This window comes from Cebus imitator, unplaced genomic scaffold (genome assembly GCF_001604975.1).
Source record: "Cebus imitator isolate Cc_AM_T3 unplaced genomic scaffold, Cebus_imitator-1.0 Scaffold111, whole genome shotgun sequence".
Lineage (NCBI taxonomy): Eukaryota > Metazoa > Chordata > Mammalia > Primates > Cebidae > Cebus > Cebus imitator.
The window spans coordinates 4,575,974-4,591,578 of NW_016107426.1; the positions used below are offsets into that span (position 1 = coordinate 4,575,974).

Genomic DNA, 15,605 nt, shown 5'->3' on the forward strand with positions numbered 1-15,605 from the left:
CTTGTGGAGTGGAGTTCTGCTCCCTTTTGAATTGGTTTTACTGGGAAGAAGAGGGTTAGGAAGGAAAGGCAGCAACTGTTTTAAAACTCTGAACAAAGATGCGACCACCTTTTGGCTGTCCCTCTGCTTGCAAGGATTGGACCTTCCAAGAGTTCCTTTTCCATTTGCTGAAGCCCAGGCCCTGGGGCCTCACGTTTTAGATGGAATTACTCAAGGAGGGCACACTGCTAGACAAACTCTTCTAGTCAGTTCCTTCAGCCCCGACACAGTCCCTGCTCCTGTCTGCCACCACCCACTTCGCCACTTCTTAGTCCCGGCTCTGAAGGTTTTAGCTGAAAGAGGGAGGAGCGAGGGAAAGGCCACGCAGGTGGGGACAGCTCCCTCAGTGCCCCCCGCGCCTGGAGAGACCCCGCCGCCCTGTCGCTGGCTGACTCTCTCCCCTGTGCCTTGGCTTGCTGAAGCACTCACCCAGTAAAATTCCTCCCTACTTCCTTACGTGCGTGTATTTAAAAAACACATGCACATACCCATGCTTCGTCACTCAACAAACAAAATATCAACATTCTAGCTCCAGGAGCAAAACGTTTCAACCATTTGCCTAAATAATGTTCAGTAGGTGGGGCGGGGATATACAGGCCTCCTAGGACTGCGGCCACGACACCCCTCCCTCCGGCATGGCACCAGGAAAGCGGGGCCTGGCGGCGCGGGGCGCAGGGCTGGAAGATGTGATGTGCAGGGTAAGTAAGGGACAAGTTCCTTAAACCCTCAACTAGCACAGGAAAAGATGGTCAGAGTGCTGCGGAGCCCTTCGCAAGCCCGTGACTACCACGAGTCGCCGGGTGGCCCGCGTTAGCGTATGCCCACGGCGCCTACTAAAGACTAGGCCTAGAAGAGGCGTCTCCCGCCCCTCCACCCACAGCCAGCCGCCACTTGATAGCTAACGCGTCTTCCGGCCGGTACACACCCACAATTAATCTTTCTTATTAAAGCCTCCATTCTGTACCCATGGGGCGACTCCAACCTATTTAGATTTCCTTGGTTGGCTGCACAAATTTAAGTGGGCAACGAGTTATAAACCTAATAATAACAGAGGACGAGAGAGGGTGATTTGAGTAGAGAAGACGCAAGATGCGCCAGGGTCCTGAAGATGCTGCGGGCCTTGCCCACCTCGGGGTGCCCGCCAGGCTCCGGGAAAGGTAGTGAGCCTCACACTCACACCCCACCCACGACCCTTGCGCACACACCTGCACCCCTAGCCCCTGTGCTCACAGATACACCTGCGTGGAAATGGCCTCCTCCGGAGTTCTTAGAAACCCCTCCCAGACAGGCACAATTCTCAGAGCATCGGAACCAGGGAACTCGCAGGGAACCAGGGAGGCTTTGTACTGTTTGGGATTAATTGAGAATAATTAACACTGGAGACCGTTAATCACCACTTTGCGGCTCTTTCCCTCCTTTCGGGTCTGCGGCGTCTGCCTCTTTCGCTCCCGCTGCCGGCGCTGGGATGCGGGTGAAAGTGAAGACGTAGCTGTCACCCAGTTCGGCTGTACTTTTTTAAACGCTCGCATATTGTTTGATTACTAATTCGAGTTAATATGATCTTTATGGCAACATAACAGTGGATAATTGGCCTTTTTTTCTGAACAACAATGTAAATCACAATCGCTTTATTATTTAATAACGTCAAACGCTTCGTTGGATTGGCCCCGACCGAGAAGACCTTTTCTTTCTAGACAGTGTTGTGGAGGAAGAACAATGAAGATCTAATTGTGGAGATTTCATAAGTTGGCTCCCGTAAATGAACAGCTTAGATATGGAAGTTCCAGCAGATGTGGGTACTATTCGCCTCTACAAGTTCTACCCCCACCCCCATATACGCAGTCCAAACACTCTATTGGAGGGTTGTTTTTTTGTGTGTGTGGTAGTGGTGGTCCTCAGATCCTAGCAACCACCTAAAGTTTCCAGTAGTAATTAGAGCTTTTATCGGGCTTGCTCTTTAGCCCTTTATATTGCCGATTTAGCGTTAAGGCATTAAGTCCACACACCAAATTAGCGCGACTCCAAATAGCCACAACCTCTTACTCGCCCCTCCCTCATTTTGGTGGTTGGACACTAAGACCACAGGCCTGAGGCTTTCTTTCTTTCTTTCTTTTGTCTTACTTTGTTTTGATTTGATTTTAAAAACAGATTCACTATCGCACTGTCTGGGAATATACTTGTTTCCGGCAGAGTTTTGCCATTCTTTTGCAAACGCCTGGAAGAGCACACGAAACTCAGAGAACTACAATGTAGACACAACGCTTGGAAGGAATGGGTCCCCGCTGCTCCAATGAAAGATTAATTACATTTGCCCCCAAAGCCTCAGTTCTAACGGTCTCTATCGCGGCTTTTGCCGTCACTGGAGGACCGCTGTCTCTGGGGTCTTCAGACATCCGAGTCCTTTGCAAATGAAGAGCCCCCAGCATTTGGAATTCGGGTCAAGGAGAAAGGCTCCGAGCCTGCAGCAGTTTTTGTTTTTGCGTGTGCCCGCCTCTCCATTTTATTCAACTTCTGCCTGTCGGGAGGCCGAACAATCGCTCCCCACCCACCCCCCTCCGCCCAGTTTCTAAGATAAACAGGAGGTGCAAAATGCGTTGCCTGCACACGCGCCCTCGTGGGCCAGTCTTCCCGAAGCCCCCAGCGCACTGGCCATGCAGCTGTCCCCCAACTAGAACTGGGAAAAGACATCCCCCTTCTCTCTTCCCACCTGCGTTTAAAAACCATCACATTGGCTGTTTCACTAGAGTCATGTTCACATTTTCGGCCCATGCCACCTTCCAGCTTCTTCTGGGTCCACTCTCTGTCTCTTTCTAAGGACCTAAAAAGTGTCGGGAGAGGGCGAAGAATTGGAGAAGACAGAGGATTTTCAAAATGTATCCCCCCGCCCCCTCCCACCACAAGGAGTGCATTTGGGAAACTTTCCCTAACAGGAGTTGGGCGCAGTGTTATTCTTCTCCATGGGTCTGTGGCCTCCCCGCCCCGCTGGACAATGCGTGCTTTGAGGCTCTGTGGCCTGCAGGCAGCGGGAGACGAGGGGACTGGGCAGCCTTCCTCCAAGGGGCCCGCAGCTGGGGGAGCGCCAGGCAGGGAGCAGGGACGGGGAGGCGAGCCACGCAGGAAGGAAAACCATAAAAGTGCCATTTTTCCCTCAGTCCTGCACAGAGGCAGGCTTTGAGGACACAGGGGCAGGGCAGCTGGGGGGGGGTCTGGGGGATTGGGGGGGTTGAGAGGCTTTGCGTGTTCTTTTACCCCCCTGCTCCCACTGAAACATTTTATTTCGGCATATAATTTTGCACACTAGGTTCTCCAACCTCCTCGCCCTCAATCTTGGTAACCTGGTCTCTGGTTAATAATATCACAACCCGGGGCTGGAAAGCTCCGACCCCCTCCAGGCTCTAGCGGCGCCCCAGGAAAAGCCCCTGGGCCAGGAGCTCTGGGACGTCACTTTCTAGTTGGTTTTGTTGGCTTCTTGTCTTTCTCCCCAAAAGACCCCCACCCCCTCCTCCTCTCCAAACAGCATCTAGGGGAGGACCCCTGGGCTCAGCGGCCGCCCTCAGACGGCTCCGGTCTTGGTGGAAGCGTTTGTCTGATGTTTGAAAACGTATACAAACGGGGCGTCAGGGCCACGTGCTGTGCCTTCGAAAGGCCGCCGCGCGCCCAGCGTTTCAGAGCCGCGGACGCCGGAGCCGGCGCGGAGCCTCAGGTCTGGCGGCTGCGCTGAGCGGAGCGAATGATCCGGAGCGTGTTTGATCCGGGACTGCGGCGTCAGCTCCTGCTCTGCTTGTTTGTTTGTAATCTCGCATCTCGCCAGCCGGGACGGTGGCGGCGAGGGGGAAAGGACGGGACGGAGGAGGGGGTTCGCGGTGGCCACACCCCTTCCTAATGAGTTAATTTCCATATTTGCGCCTCCCGCATCGCGCGCCCTTTTTTTTTTTTTTTTTTATCCTGACGCCACTGTGCTGCTGCGTCTTGCACGGCGCAGACACCTCCACTCCGGATCCGAACGGAAGCGCTCGCGGTGGGAGCAGAACGCGGGCCGCCGCGTCCTCTCCGAGCGCGGATCTGAGCACCGCCGCGGCCGGTTCCTCCCCCGCCCCGCCCCCTCCGGAGGGTCCCGCGCGGGTGGCGCCCGGCGGCCGCGGACAGAGGCCCAGCCCCGGTTGCTCTCCCTCCCCTCGAGGTGAGGGCGGCGAGCGGGGCGGGCACAGTGCCCACCCGAGGGGGATCACCGCAAACGCACGAACCAAAAGTGAAAGTTCCAAACGGGGACTAACACGGCGGGTTCGAACTCCAGGGAGGGCGCGGAGCCCAGTGTGGGCGCGTCGCGCGGGAAGGAGGGAAACTGAGGGTCGCTTGAAAGTTGTAGGAAAAAGTTTGGGGCGAGCCCTCCCTGGAGGTCCAGGGCGTGTCTCGGCGGATCTAACCGGTTTCCCACCGCGTTTGCGGTGACTCTGCTCTGGAAATGGGTGAAAGAGACCCACCTTTGCAGTCGCTCGCGCCCCCGACCCCCATCCCCCCAACCTTCTTACTTCGCGAAACGCATTAGGATGGGGGGCTCTGGCCCGAACTCCGAAATAGCTTGCGTGTCAGCGGCCAGCTGCAGCAATATCAAAGCGAACTGTCCCAAGTCACTCTTGTCTAGAAGCCGGGGAGCAGCTTAAGCAGCTCGCTTTAATGATGATTTGTGGCTCGGAGAGGGCCCCGACAGCAAACACCCCGCAGGTGTGTGCCGGAACACCGCCATCCCGGCTTGAATGTCGATTACTCTGGCCAGCGTTTGATCGGCCCTTTGAAACCCTTTACAATTGCCTGTGACGAACGGCCACTCTCAGTTTTTCTCTGAATAATCCCTGAGGGTAAGTCCTCCGGGCTTTTAAAAAGAGCTCCAGTATTTTTATTTTTTAAGAATAAAAAGAAAAACGTTCGACTTTAGTTTAGACATTGTCAACTTTTAGCCGCTAACAGGCACCACTCAAGCCAGGAGACACTTAATGACCGTTAGTTACCCTTGCTGTCTTCCTAGAAACCATATACATATGTGTGTGTATATGTATGTGTGTGTTTGCATGTACCTACCTACATACATTGTGTTACTAAAAAGGAGAACGTTATTAATTTCGTTTTCTTTAATTTCAGACCTCCTTGCTTGTTTATAGAGGTTTGCATGGGTATTTATTATAAACATGCATTATTATTACCAACGCCATTGTTAATCTTGTCTTAATGCCTTCTCTCTTCTCTCTGAATAAGGTTAAAGCTTTGCAGAGTAAAACCAGAGTTTAACTCTCCTCAACACCTTCACACCAACCCCCGTCACCAAAACGAAAATGTAGTGCTGTTCAACCTTTAATATTTACTTAGAGTGTTTACATAAGGGGAGGGAAATGAACTTTTGTCTGAAACATACAACAAGCGGCACTTTGATTTCATAAAATAAATGTCAACAATTGCCAGGGCTTATCGGACTGGGGTAAGGGGTGGGGTTGGAAGTGCAGTGGGCTTAAAGGCCCATTCCTGCCACTTCAGACTACAAAGGGTTACACATAAATAAGTGCCGAACTTGCCTATTGCAAAAGTTTTCTTGGTGCTTTCTAAGTCACAACAGGGGAGGGGAAAGCTGTCGTTTATTATCCAGTTCTGGGCAGCAGCAGACCCCGGTACCAAGGGGCTCTTAGCTTTGGCCGGCAGAAGAGGGGTAGCCTTTCAACAGCAGCCCCCTTTGTTCTCCCGATCTCTTTCTCAATTTCAAGCTTCACTTGCACATCCCAAGTTTGTGTGTTAATGACGCTATTACCATCTGGCTCGCCCTACTTTCCAAAAGATATAAATCTCCCAGCTCCATTGCCCGCATTATCATTTAAGTGCCACCATAGCCAGAAGAAAAAGATGCTTTCAAGACTCCAGATTCTCCTGCACTTACTACCCCTGGCATGGCTCTTCCACTATATTTATAGACTATGCATTGGGGGCGGGAGTGCTCCTTGAGAGACCTGATTTCCCAAGAGCTGTCCCTCCAAGCCAAAGAAGACATGCTTCTGGGTGAAAAGAAAGGCATCAAATGAATTTTCCCTTGAGACATTTTTGTTTTGTTTGCAGCAAGCAGAATAATAGTATGTGCCAACATACTTTTACGTGCTTGTGGCTTCCTTTCTGTCTCAGGTTTGTAAAAGTTTCAGTGCAACTCCCAGACGTTCAAGATGTGCCTGCCGCTCTTCAACCCTACTTTGAGCGGGAGAATAGATGTGTCTCTCTATAGGAGTGGGGGCGGGGGTGAAGGGAGATAAAAAGAACCCTATGAAGCAACTTTTGGGAGCTGGGTGTCCCTCCTAAGCCCTCACTTTCAGTAGCGCCTGCATGGATGTGTGGATATTGTGTGATTTACACACTTGTAGTTGTAGATAGAGATCTTCCTCTCTCCTTCGATTCTTTCCTGGGCAAAGTAATCGGTTATTTGCGTGTTTTGAGCACAAAAGCTGAGAAAATACAACAAAAGGAGTGGGGCTGGCTTGTGCTTGGCTCCACAATGACTCCATTTATCTGGCCAGGTCCGAGTGAATAGAGGAGAGCAGACTCTGCCTCTGGACGCGTGGGCTTTTGGTTCAGGCCCCTCGCTGATTTGAACAGCTAATTTCCCCTTGGTGGGTTTCTGAACTGTTTGCGCTCTTGGTCTATCATATGTGGGTGCATCTTTCTCCTTGTGATGCCTGCTCTTCTTCCCACTGTTATCTTCACAGAGGCAAGTTCCACTAAGATAAGCCAACCCAACAGGTTGGAAGAAGAATTGGAAATGTGAACTTACCAGGATCTTAAGAGAAGCTCTTAAAATCAACAGGATTTGAGCAGCGCCCCCCAGCCCCCTTAAAAAAATATTGTCAAACAGAGAAAGCATCTTTAGGGAAAAATACATTCTTTTTGAGGAATAACAAAATCACTTATTATATATTCCTAATACTTTGTATGAACTGAGCACAGAAGATGCCTAAAACAGTGATTAATTGATATCACGCTCATGTAGCTGTCTGCATGCAAAAGCCACAATTTTCTTTCTAGTTCACTTTCCTGCTTTTTTCCCCCAAACTCAAACAAGATCTTGTTTAGAAATTTGTGTCCCTACTTTTTCCTCTTGAGAACATTATCGAGTTGATATGAACAAATTGCAGAGGATCTACCATTTAAGTAAGATGCACTTTTAATCACTGATCATTAAAATGGTTATGTTAAATATACTCAATTACATGCATGACTTAACTCTAACAGTACTTTCTTTTCTCCCAGCTGCTCACGTATTCCTTAACCATAGTCTGTGGTAGAAACTTGATTATGCTGAATCCATACATTTCGATGGATTTCATCAGCCTAATTAATGCTTCAGTGTGGCCTTGGGGTCTGAATGAGCGCTTTACTGTCATTTGAGGTTAAAGGGAGTGTCGGAATGTAGAAGGTTTTTCTTTCTTAGTTACTCCTGGGGTACTTAGGGATTCCATTAAGCAAGGTGGATAGCCGTTGTTAAACAGACTATGTGAAGCAAGAAAACCCATCCAAATGGCAGAAAAGTGAGGCGAATTCTTCATGTTTATTTCACACCAACACTTTCGGATTCCACAATCTCCAAATATTTAGTAAGGTGGAAATTACCATCTTCTGTTATATCGTAAACCTTCACTGAGAAGGAAAAGTTGAAAATAGATTTACGGCTGATGGCTAAATATATTTTGTTTTGCTCATCAAGGTTGTCCCTGCTCCTTCTCTTCTTCCTGTTCCCATAACTTTTAGACTACTTGTTCCCTCAATTTCAACTTTCATCTTTCACAAGGAAGCACTCACAGCTGGTATTCAACAGAAACTCAAGTCACCCCCAAGTGGGTAACTACATTCTGTCTTTTCAGGTGTAAATTAACATCTGAATACATCTCAACCCCACTGACCTCTACCACCACCACCAATTCTGCCTCAGCAGAGTTGCAACTAATATGCACTTCTACAAATGGCAGGGCTGATAGAAGTAAAATGTCCCAAACTCCATCCCCCAGCAGAAAGACCAAAAAGTGCTTATAGCGCCGATGAGATAAGTCCTGATATTTGCACATGTCTAATGAAACACCTGTGGAAGAATATCTTTCAAGACATGTTTCCTTGGTGGCCAAGGAAACAGAGAAGAAGGAAAAAAGGAGATGGACGTATCTTGGTTCTTTAAGAAATGTTCCAACTCTGACTTTGAGTCCCTGAGGACAAACTTCACCCAGCAGACCTTCCTTCGTGCAAGAGATCCACTGACCCATACCTTAGTTTCAGAAGGGCAGCACCGCATGTCCACACAGATCGGATGGAACCAGAAGGATTTTAGATCTGTAACCCAAGTACTACCTTGGAATTTTGTACTTGTTATGCTAATGCCATGATTGCTGTAGTAAGGGTATATTGCAAGGTTGGAAATGGGGTTTTTATAATGCTTTGTGTAAGGACACGTTAGATAGAAGAGACTCATGTGCCAGGATTGGTAGCACAGTGCTCTTTTTTTTTTTTTTTTTCTGAGATAGAGTTTCGCTCTTGTTGCCTAGGCTGGAGTGCAATGGCATGGTCTTGGCTCACTGCAACCTCTGCTTCCCGGGTAGAAGTGATCTTCCTGCCTCAGCCTCCTGAGTAACTGGGATTACAGGCACCTGCCACAACACCTGGCTAATTTATTATTATTATTATTATTATTATTAATTTTAGAGATAGGGTCTCTCCATGTTGGACAGGCTGGTCTCGAACTCCTGACCTCAGGTGATCTGCCCATCTCGGCCTCCCAAAGTGCTGGGATTACCGGCGTGAACTACCATGCCATGCTAGTGGTACAGTGCTCCTGAGAAACACTGGAGGCCATTGAAACAGATAAATATAGATCTAGGTATGTTTGTAAAATGAAACTGAGAATGAGCTCAGGGAACTAGATAACTAAACGGATGCTGCTGGCTAGGCCATTGCAAGGGTTAAGATGCTCTTGCAGCCTCCACCTTTTCTCTCAGACCTAGTGGAGTAGCAGCAGAGCACATTGCTCAATCCTTTGGGCTAGATACCTAGGGAAAGAAAAAAAGAGAATGTTTCATAAATAGTACTGCAGGCAAGCAGTTATCTTCAGCTCATGGTTTCTGTACTGTTAAGGTTGGACTACAGAGGGTCAGAGAAAGAAACATTTCCTGTTGGGAGTAGAGGAGAGAGAAGTGTGGGCAAGTATGTAAAGAAATCAACCTTTTTTTAAATTTTATTTTTATTTATTATTATTATTTTTTTAAGTCGGGGTTTCACCATGTTGGTCAGGCTGGTCTTGAACTCCCGACCTCAGGTGATCCGCCTGCCTTGGCCTCCAAAGTGCTTGGATTACACGCGTGAGCCAACATGCCCGGCATTTTTTTTTTTTTTTTTTGAGGTGGAGTCTCGCTCTCTTGCCAGGCCGGAGTGCAGTGGCGTGATCTCGGCTCACTGCAACCTCTGCCTCCTGGGTTCAGGTGATTTTCCTGCCTCAGCCTCCTGAGTAGCTGGGACTACAGGTGCACTACCATGCCAGGCTAATCTTTGTATTTTTACTGGAGACGGGGTTTCACTATGTTGGCCAGGTTGATCTTGAACTCCTGACCTCAAGATTTGCCCACCTCAACCTCCCAAAGTGCTGAGACTAAGATGTGAGCCACTGTGCCCGGCCTGAACCTAAAATATTGGAGCCATATATGCTGGAATTGTCAGTACATCACTTATATTCAGTGCTTCATGTCTCTGTGCTACGTGATTAAGAATGCAGGCAAATCATCAAACTTGCAGTATTGACCTTATGTGATTTATATCTTGGAAATCAAGGACAAGATAGCTTAATACAGCCCATTAACAAAAATTAAATACAACTCTTCAGTGTCTAAGACTAGGATGGAGGCCAGGTCTGATGACTCATGCGCCTGTAATCCCAGCACTTGGGGAGGCTGAGGCAGGCGGATCACAAGGTCAGGAGTTCGAGACCAGCCTGGCCAACATGGTGAAACTCCATCTCTACTAAAAATACAAAAAATTAGCCAGGCGTTGTGGTGAACTCCTGTAATCCTAACTACTAAGGAAGCCGAGGCAGGAGAGTCGCTTGAACCCGGGAGGCAGAGGTTGCCGTGAGCCGAGATCATACCACTACACTCCACCCTTGGCAACAGAGCTGGACTCTTCCTTAAAAAAAAAAAAAAAAAAAAAAAAAAAAAAAAAAAAAAAAAAAAAAAAAAAAAAAAAAAAAAAAAAAAAAAAGACTAGAATAGGGTTTAGTCATTACCCTTAATTGTAAACGAGGCAAATTCACACACTGATCAAGCATCCAAGAAGAGAACGTTTTCAGCACCCGTCTCTCCTTGATGGATAATCGGAGGTCAACTCCCAGCCTGCCCATTATGTGCCTCGTTCTTACTTTCCCTGCTCCACCTCCACAAGTGACAGCTGCTTCAGAAGTAAAGAACTTGGGTCCTGGATAGGTTTGGGCCTCTTTGGCATGACATAGTCCCCAAATGTCGCCTAACTGCTATGGAGAAGCCTGTGGACTATGATCATGGATAAACTCTCCTGTGTGTTAATGGGAGAGTTTGAAGCTAGAACAAGGTTGCCAAAAAAATAGACTCAATGGGTTGGGGGCTTCTAAGATCTTGAGAAATGAAGCCAGTTTGAAATGTTGGCTTTTTGTATTAGTCCAAGTTGTCCCATTTTCTTCCAGAGTTGAATAGAAGCAAAATACCCGGCCTGATGCAGGGGATCCCTGATGACAGTTGAACTAATTGAGGTGGTGTTTCTTGATTCAGCCCAAAGATCTTACCGATGGTAGATGTAGCGGATGCAGCCTCCAACAGCCTTAGTTTCAGAAAAGTTTTACACACCCATGCTTTGAAGTTATAAACTGAATCTATGTCACTTAGGTTGCTACCATCTGATTCCCCTCCAGCGCCTTTCTTTGTCTAGATGGGCCCCCGCAGGCAAAGTGTAGCCAACCGTAATATTTAATACACAAACTCTCTGACAGAGCAAATTCATAAATCAGAGAATATTTTTACATTTGGTATGTAAATGATTCATAGTATGACAAGGTCATAAGCATTTTTAGCAAGGTTCTTCTGAAATAAGGTATTTATTACATGAGCTAATCTACCAAGTGGGGTAGAGTTTAGGGTAGGGCCACCCAGTAACACCTTAAAAAATGCCCTGGGTGAAACACGTCATTAGTTTAAGAGCAGTGGATAACAGTGGAGAGGATACAGGAAAGGATAGATCTTCCTCGTGCTCTCCTGTGACATGGCAGCATTTGTGTGTGGCACGATGCTGAGAGTTCAGCAAGAAACAGGGGCACTGAGGCAGAGGAACGGCTTGCTGTAGTTTTATGGGTTCATGTTATTCATGATCAGATGCCATTCTATTTGTTTTGAGCTGAAGGATTTACCTACTGCAGAAACCCTGCTCATGTTGATGGGAATAATCAACCTGTCCTAAAGCTTCAAAGCTTCAAAGGACAGGTTTTGAGATTTTGGGGCATTTAGTTTCAGACTTTGACTCTAAAATCCAAGCCTGAATTGCTTATTGGTTTGGAGAAGAAAACACTTAATTTGAAATTCTGATATAAACTGTATGGCAGCAAACTTAGTTGAGCTTAGAAACAGCTGCGAATCCCAGATCCCAATATGCCAGATCTTGTGTTACTTACTTATGGAAGAAAAAAAGGAGCACCTGGTCTCTAACCAGGAGAAAACCCTGTTCGAATTATTTCAGTCGTTCTCAGCAGGTCAGTCCTCCGCTGTTCTTGGAGACAACAATATTTAAGGCTGTCTGGGTAGTTCTGGTCTCATGTCATCCAAACAGCACATTTGCAAACTCAGAAATGCCAGATCGTGTTATTTCCGTGGCAGAGGGTTGCTTAAGATCTGTGACAGCTGAGATTTTCCTATCGATTATGTGACAATGCAGTTCATTTATAGAGTTCGGAGAAATTAGAAAAGCCTCCAGTTTAACAAGGAGACCCTTAATTCAAGTGCTGTGTTGTATTTCAATGCAGAAATCAAAATTCAAGTTAGGGAAAGTGGAAGAGTAAACTAAATCTTGAGCCCAAACTTCTGTAGCTAAATCAAACTCCTAGGAGGGCTTTGACTAATAATTTAATTCGAAGCCTTATGATCGGGTAACTGGATTTGTAAACTATGCAAGAAATCATATCTCATATAATAAATGCATACTTAATCCATGTATGTGTTTAAAATTGCTCCTAAATTTAAAGCACGGAGTGAGTCTAAAACAGGGCAGAGGAATCCAAGAACACTCTCGTGACCGCATGTGCTGAGGAGCAGCAGAGGTGGGTGATTACAGGAGCACTAACCTGCAAACACCTTGAGAGATCTCCTTCAGATGCGTCTTAAGTTCTTAAATGACGGAACGTGCCTGCATTTTTCAAATGCATTCACAGGTAAAAATACTAGCTTTATGTTGAGTGTCAATTCTTTATTCATCCGTCACAGAATACATACAGGTATACGGAAGTAACTAGATGCCCAATACGTTCCAGGGGCCCAGGATTTCAATCCAAAGCAAACCTGGGTAATGTGACGGTAGATCAAGGGTGCCTGAGACCGCAGCCACACACACCCAGAGGGTTAACTGGAGGAGAGGAAAGAGAGAAGCTCCTCTGTGCGGTGTGTGAGTGACAGGAAGAAGGGGGCACAGCGAGCAGGCAAGCAGGCGCCCCCGTCCCCACACCGAACGCGCTCCCTGTGGGGGTCCCAGCGGGAAAACTGCAGCGCGGCCCTGGCCTGCACCTTGCCCACCCAGCCAGCAGCTCTTCTTGCATCTGCTTATTTATTGCCCAGAAGTCATCCAGCATGTCGAAGGGGCGATTATCGACAATTTGTCAGCCTGAATTTGTTGCTGGCAATCACTTTTTTGTGAAGTTTCCCTCTCAGGCACTTGAGTTTTGGGATTAGAAAACTGGGGATGGGGGAGCATTATCCTGTGGCCTGCTTTTCATTTAGACACAACCAGGCAGACAGAAGGAAACGGAGCATTCATCTGACTGCAGTCACCCCAAAGCACAGGCCATTTGGATCCAGAAACTGGTTCCTCCTACAAACTCTCCCGCTCTCCCTGGGGCCATTCACAGGCCTTGTCTAGACTGTGGCTTCGCTTTCCCTGGTGAGTGACGATGTGTAAGAAGTAGGGGCCTCCACATTCTGCCCAACCACCCCCTCATCCTTCACAAACGTTCATGTCTTGGGCCTGCAATTTACTTGGGCAAACTGGGACTGAGACTCTGAAGTCACAAGTTTTTTGTTTTGTTTTGTTTGCTTTTAGGTTTTTGTTTGTTTGTTTTCTTTTGTTTTGAGACAGAGTCTCGCTCTGTTGCCCAGGCTGGAGCTCAGTGCCATGATCTCGGCCCACTGCAACCTCCGCCTCCCAGGTTAAAGCAATTCTCTACCTCTGCCTCCCGAGTAGCTGGGATTACAGGTGTGTGACACCAATGCCCTGCTAATTTTTATGTTTTTTTAGTGGAGACAGGGTTTCACCTTCTTGGCCAGGCTGATCTTGAACTCCTGACCTCATGATCCAAAGTGCTGGGATTACAGGCATGAGCCCCCGCTCCCAGCCTGCTTTTAGTTTTCTGTTTGCGGATGCAGGTCCTGAATCAGCGCCCCCCAAGGTGAAACGTTTTCCCTTTTGTCCCTCCTCTTCCCTTCCTCTCCTTGTGGGTGGGGGAAGATGGTGGTCAAAAAGCAGGCCTGTGCCTTGGATAGGGCAGCTGGGGCGGGTGCTTCAGAGCCGCTGCTATGTCTCACTCTTATCTTCTGACAATCATTAAAATTCAGTTTCAAAGATTCTGTCTTTAGCCTATGAAGGAGGCCAAAAGGGTGGGCCTCCTTTCCGGTGGCAGCGGTTTGGCAGTGAGTAGGCCCTGGTCAGATTGCCCCAGACTCTGCCCTTCTCACAGTAGTCCTGTGGGGAGGGTCTAGAATGGACACTGCAGGAACAGCTCTGGAAAACCTTTAAGGTGGGCCAAGAAGTGGGCAGGGCCCGTAGCTCTGAATCAGCGTGGCCCCTTGCGCACGGCCTTTCTAGTCCTGGGTGGAGCCCAAGTACAAACCAAGGGGAAAGTTCTCATACTTTAATCCCATAATTCCCCACTTGCTTTTTTTTTTTTTTTTTTTTTTTTNTTTTTTGAGATGGAGTCTCGCTCTGTCGCCCAGGCTGTGCAGTGGCATGATCTTGGCTCACTGCAGCCTCCGCCTCCTGGGTTCAAACGATTCTCCTGCCTCAGCCGCCTGAGTAGCTGGGACTCCAGGCATTGGCCACCGCACTCAGCTAATTTTTGTATTTTTAGTGGAGATGGGGTTTCACCATGTTGGCCAGGATGGTCTTGACCTCCTGACCTCATGATCTGCCCACCTCAGCTTCCCAAAATGTTGGGATTACAAGCATTATCCACCGCGCTGCCAAGCAATTCCTCACTTTCTTTTTTCTGCTCAGCTCTCCAACTTATCAACCTTGATTCTAAAAAGAAAAATAGAATCAGTGTAGTGGCTCATGCCTGTAATCGCATACATTTGGGAGGCAGAGACAGGTGGATCACTTGAGGTCAGGAGTTCAAGACCAGCCTGACCAACATGGTGAAACCCTATCTCTACTAAAAATACAAAAATTAGCTGGGCGTGATGGCATGTGCCTGTAATCCCAGCTACTCAGGAGGCCAAGGCAAGAGAATCACTTGAACCCGGGAGATGGAGGTTACAGTGAGCCAAGATCGTGCCACTGCACTCCAGCCTGGGCGACAGAGTGAGACTCTGTCTAAATAACAAGAAAGACATTTGTATATCTGAAAGTTCCCTTCTACCAAGAAGCTTCCCTTAACACCTCTTTTTCCTTTGGTTGGAGAAGTCTTCCACTGATCCAAGGCAAGACAACTAAAATGTTTTGAGAAATGGAAAAGTACAGCCTAGGTAGCTGAGCCTCATCCGCACATTCTGAGGGGTGCCAAGCAAATGCTCTTCAGACCCCCCCTCAGAGGAGTTCTTCATTCCCTGCTCCCAAAATTTAACATGTGATTAGTACCAAAATATGCCTCCTTTAACTAATACCCTCTTGAACCTATGGAAAGGAAACGGCATTTCTCTGAAATCCCAAGTGGGAGTTAAGGACTACCTGACTGCCCTTGCCTTCACCTGTTAATCACATGTAACTGTCTTTCTGAACACCCACCTCCTTCCCTGGATAGTCACCGATTGGTCCACGGCATGCCTAATACTTTTCCTTCTCTTCTCAGATTCTCATCCCCTACCTTTCTCTCCCTTGGGGCCCCCTAGCAAATTTTTTATAATTAAATCGTGATCTTTCTCCGAATGCCATGACAAGTGAGAAAGGGAACTCCGAGACAGCACTAGAAATGCACTAATAAGAGCATACTATTACAAGGCGGGGCTCAGTGGCTCAGGCGGGTAATCCCAGCACTTTGGGAGACCGAGGCGGGTGGAGCACTTGGGGACGAGAGTTCGAGACCAACCTGGCCAACATGGAGAAGCCCTGTCTCTACTACAAAT

General features: G+C 47.9%; 1 long non-coding RNA gene across 2 annotated transcripts in view; it reads left to right on the plus strand.

Moving 5' to 3' along the window:
* Window positions 1–633: 633 nt before the first annotated feature.
* The window catches only part of LOC119472652, a 19,345-nt gene continuing 4,373 nt past the window's right edge, over window positions 634–15,605 (plus strand). Inside the window, exon 1 of one of the 2 annotated variants that reach the window (XR_005201815.1) lies at window positions 634–737. This is a non-coding gene — a long non-coding RNA (uncharacterized LOC119472652). Of the gene's footprint in view, window positions 738–4,067; window positions 4,220–15,605 lie in introns of those variants that run through there. The other variant, XR_005201814.1, reaches the window with a different exon arrangement.